The 5,681-nt window shown below is 34.7% G+C and overlaps 1 pseudogene; it reads right to left on the bottom strand.

Annotated features, from left to right (window-relative positions):
• Positions 1 to 5,681, bottom strand: part of LOC105111317 (uncharacterized) — a 19,591-nt pseudogene extending 13,910 nt beyond the window's left edge.

A 5,681-nucleotide genomic window follows, 5' to 3' on the forward strand; every position in this document is an offset into this window, starting at 1 on the left:
GACTTTAATGTTTGATACTAATATGTTTTGTATTTGTTATCTTGTTCACTTTTAATACTTTGCTAGTTAAATGGTTAATCTAGATTTATGTTGTATAACACTTGGTACAACAAATGGTTGGCACTTTCATAGCACAAACCGTATGGTATAACCGACACCTATACTATGAAAGGAACTTGATTTGCTGTTAACATAAGTTATAATTATGAATACCTGACAATATTTACATATATTAGCATTATTCGAATAATATAACTAATGTAATTATGTTAACAATTTATAATCTGATTGGAACCTCCTTTGTGTATAGTTTCTATTTTAGTAATAAGAGTTTATACTATACTTGTTTGAAATACTATTAATAGATCCTCTAACCTTGACATTTATTGTTATTATTATTTAATCTTTACATTAATCTTTCATCTCAAAGTTCTCATTGACTTATTCTTCTTGTTCTTTTATTATTATTGTTGTTGTTCTTAGTACTACTACTACTACTAGTATTCTTATTGTTGTTGTTGTTGTTGTTGTTGTTCTATTGTTGTTATTTATAATTTATATAATTAATCTCCTTATGTTCGACTCTAGTCTTGCAGGGTTATTTGTTACTTTAACAGTCCTGCACTTAGGAGAAAACATCAATCTTTTGATGTGAACCTCGTGATCACGTGGTCACGCAACCCACAATCAAGATTGAGATCTGATCTCGAATAGCTGAAATAAGTCTGATAGGAGTGTGACACAATAAAAACCTGCCCCAAGGCACCAACACTATTAGATTGAGTAAAATGACACCACGAAGCTAGTTAATCTTCGATAAGTGAGATTCAGTTTGCTCAAGAACTGAAAAATACAAGAATCACTCTCACATGTTAAAACTGAAAAAAATTAGAAGTAATTATCATCAAAGCTATGAAAATTATGGCTTAAATAGTTTAAATAGTTCTTGAAAAATTAACCGTAATGGACCCCTTATGTGAACTTATATGCCACTAAAAAAACTTACCCCAAACCCTAAACTGAAAAGCCCATAATTTCATCCAAACAAGTTTTGGATCTTAATTGAAAACAAAGTATTAATAAAGCCCAAACAAGTCTTGGGTTGTCACTAACAAAATAAAATAAAGCCTCTAATATTAAATCCATGTTCTGTTATAAAAAGAAGAGAAAGAAGTAAAGTATTACAAAACTGATTCAAGGCTTATTTATAGCCTTTTATGCAGCCCCTTAATCCTAAAAACAAAAGGAAAAGGTAGCCACTCATGTTATTTCCAAGTTGTAGTAGGATTATTTTGTTTCCTTTACTATTCTCACCTCATAACCCAAATAAGATTATATTGGACCCCTCTTGCACATGGATAAGATGTATTAGGATCTCCTCTTGATACTCTAATTGACCTTTCAATTCTAACTTGTTTGAAACATTTAAAACCAATGCATTCAATGCCTTTATCTTAGACCATGTCATTGGACCATTTGGAACATGTAATGGGTCCTTGCTGGCATTTTTGGGTTAGTCCACATCATCCCCTCTCTCCTTGAAAGGATTTGAACTCGAATAAAAAACTGTGTCAAACAACATAAGATCAGAAACATTAAAGGTAGCACTAACACCATACTCACTAGAAGGTCAATTTTCTATGCATTGTCATTGATTCTCTCCAAAACCTAAAATGGACCATCACCACGTGGCTGTAATTTTGATTTTCTTTGGTTAGGAAATTGTTCCTTACATATGTGCACCCAAACCTAATCACTGGGTTGGAAAACAACCAGTTTGTGTCCCTTATTTGCTTTAGAAGGGTAAAGTCTGTTCTTTTTTTTTTTTCTATTTGTAGTCGAACTCCCTCATGGAGTTGTCTCACCATCTTTGCCTTCTCTTCACCGTCTAAACTTACCCTTTCTTCAAAAGCCAAAGGAATTAAGTCCATAGGAGTTAGTAGATTAAAACCATAAACAATTTCAAAAAGAGAAAAACCAGTGGTCGAATGCACAGTTCTATTATAAGCAAACTCAACAAAAGGCAAACATTCTTCCCAACTTTTTAAATTCTTTTGAATTATAGCATACAAAAGTTGGGATAATGTTCTATTCACTATCTCAGTTTGTCCATCTGTTTGAGGATGACATGTTGTCGAAAATAAAAGTTTAGTTCCCAACTTTCCCCTCAAGGTCTTTCAAAAGTAGCTAAGAAACTTAACATTGCGATCTGACACTATACTTTTAGGAATGCCATGCAAACGTACAATTTCCCTAAAGAACAAGTCTGCGATATGAGATGCATCATCTATTTTATTGCATACAATGAAATGCGTCATTTTAGAAAACCTATCAACCACAACAAAGATAGAGTCTTTACTTTTCTTTGACCTAGGTAAACCTAAAACAAAGTCCATAGAGATATCTACCCAAGGTTCAGTAAGAACAGGTAATGGTGTGTATAGTCTATGCAGTTGTACTCTAGATTTTGCCTTTTTACAAGCAATGCACTATTCACAAATTCGTTGCACATCTCTTTTCATCTTTGGCCAATAGAAATGCTTATGCAATACATCCAAGGTTTTTGCAACCCCAAAGTGACCCATTAAATCACCCTCATGTGTTTCATGAACAAGCAATTCACGCAAAGAACTAGCAGGAACACACAATCTATTCTCTTTGAACAAATAACCATCCATCAAATAAAACTTACCAAAAGCTGAATGTCCACATGCATTATAAATCTCGGTAAAGTTAGAATCATTATCATACAATTTCTTCACATATTCAAAGCCTAACAATTTAGTATTCATGGGGTGTAAAAGAACATACCTGCACGAAAGTGCATCAACTACAATGTTCTTTTTGCCTTGCTTATACTTGATTATATAAGGAAAAGTTTCAATGAATTCAACCTATTTTTCATGCCTCCTATTCAACTTACCATGTCCTTTCAGATGTTTCAAGGACTCATGATTCGAATGGATTACGAACTCTTGTGGCCACAAGTAATGTTATCATGTTAATACCCTGTACAGTTACAACATAACCAAGAAACACAATTTTCTCCATGCAAAAGGCACACTTTTTAAGATTAGCAAACAATTTCTCATTATGCAACACACTAAGTACATTACGCAAATGATCAAGATGCTCAGTTAAGTTCTTGTTATAGATCAGAATGACATCAAAATACACAACCACAAACTTACCTATAAATGTATGCAACACATGATTCATTAAATGCATAAACATACTAGAAGCATTTGTAAGTCCAAACGGCATTACTAACCATTCATACAAACCATGCTTGATCTTAAATGTTGTTTTCCACTCATCACCTTTTTTCATTTTAATTTGATGGTACCCACTTTTCAAGTCAATTTTAGAGAAAATATAGGGTCCATATAACTCATCTAACATGTCATCAAACCTAGGAATGGGGTGTCTATACTTTACCATTATGTTGTTGATGGCTCGGCAATCAACACACATCCTCAATTTCTGTCCTTCTTAAGCACAGGTAGCACGGGTACAGCACACGGGCTTATACCCTCACAAATATAGCCTTTTTCTATCATCTCATTAACTTGCCTTTGAAGCTCTTTCGTCTCCTCAAGATTGCTTCTATAGGTTAGTCGGTTAGGAATTAAAGCTCTAGGTATGAAATCAATATGATGTTCTATCCCCCTCAACGGTGGTAATCCGCTAGGAGTATCATTGACTCAATGGTGGTAATCCGCTAGGAGTATCATTAAGGAACACATCATCAAACTCCTGTAATAAAAAAATAGAAACACTAGGCATAATATGATCAAGATCATTAGTATTAAAGTAAACCTCTTTGTACACAAGTAAAATCATTAGCTTGTTAGTGAAAAATACAGATTTGACCTCACCCTCTCTGGTATAGAATTTGGGTTGTTTCTTTAAATTTTTCACACAATTCTCATCACCCTTCCTGACTTTCTTCACTCCTCTTGTCTTACCTCCACTCTCAGCTAGATTTGGGTGTTTTTTAGTTGTGGTTGAATGGTTTGATTTGTTTGGAGTGTTGGTCGAATACTTGTTTGTGTTTGGATGGGTGGCTAAATGGGTTGTAGTGGTTTGGGTTCTAGCCGAATCTGATGGTCTTCTCTCCCCTTGTTGCTCACCTTGATTTTCTCTCTCCATAGCCTTATGCTCAGTTTTTAGCTTTATTTGATCATCGTACACTTGTTTGGATGTAAGAGGTACAAGAGTGATGGTTTTACCATCTTTTACAATGGTATACCTATTTTTAACCCCATCATGAATTGTATTCCTATCATATTACCATGGTCTCCCCAACAAGATGTGACTTGATTACGTTGGTACCATGTCGCACAAAACTTTATCAACATATTTCCCAATCAAAAATGGAACCATAACCTGTTTAGTCACTTTCACTATACCACTATCATTCAGCCATTACAATCTATATGGTTTAGTATGCTTAACAATACACAAATTCAGTTTACTAACAAGGGTGGTACTACAAACATTAATATAACTTCCACTATCTATAATTAAACCACACACCTTGCTTTATACATAACAACATGTATGGAAGATGTTCTCCTTTTATTGATTAGTTTCATCTTCCTTGACTTGAACCTGAAGTGTTCGCCTTATAACCAAGGACTCCTCAATCGATAATGCTAACTCATCCCTATCACTATCCTCCAATTGTGGCATGCCTTTACAATTAGATCTGTCACTTTCAGATTCCATATCACTATTATCTCTAATCATCATGATTCTCTTGTTTGGACACTTTAAAGCATAATGTCCATGTCCCTGACACCTAAAACATTTAACATCACGAGTACGTTTAGGTTAAGTTTTAGATTTATCTTTGGCATTAGTGGAGACATCAACTTTAGCTTTTGGTGGTTTAGTTCTAGAAGGAACAAAGGATCTAGGCCGGACAGTACCCTCTCTCTTTAGATTCAACTTCCAAGATGATGAAGAACCCAAATTAAACACTGGACGAGCATGTTCCTTCCAAAGTTGTCTCTACACCTTTGTGGCCATATGAACCATGTCCTCTAACTCCACGTAGTGCTATAGCTCAACCACATTGGTAATGTCCCTATTCAACCTATTAAGAAATCTAGCCATGGTGGCTTCTTTATCCTCAACAACTTTGGCCCAAATCATTGTTATCTCTATCTCTTTGTGATATTCATCTATTATCTTATAACCTTGATTCAGAACTTGGAGCTTCAGATATAAGTCTCTATAATAGTAGTTTGGCACAAATCATCTCCTCATTAAGACTTTCATCTCCCTCCAAGTCTGAATGGGTCACTCCACATTCCTCCTCCTACTTATTACCAAATCAATGCATACTCTGTAAACTCAATTATCACCAATTTCACCTTCTTTTATTCAAAATAGCTATAGTAATCAAAAATCCAATCTACTTTTTTCTCCTACTTCAAATAGGTCTCGGGATCGTTTTTATCTTGAAAGTTAGGAATTTTTAGTTTAATGGTGTCCAAATCCCCATCTATGTCTTCATAAGTGCCCATGCCATGGAAATTCACATTCCTCCTAGCCCACTTTGGTCCAAACCTAATTCCTTGGCTAGCAGATGCAAAATCATAGTCATCCTCATCTGCATCTGCATTTTCATCAACAAACTCTTTAAAATTAGATCTAACATTTCGTACAGCCAT

Source organism: Populus euphratica, unplaced genomic scaffold (genome assembly GCF_000495115.2).
Source record: "Populus euphratica unplaced genomic scaffold, PopEup_1.0 scaffold290.1, whole genome shotgun sequence".
Classification (NCBI taxonomy): domain Eukaryota; kingdom Viridiplantae; phylum Streptophyta; class Magnoliopsida; order Malpighiales; family Salicaceae; genus Populus; species Populus euphratica.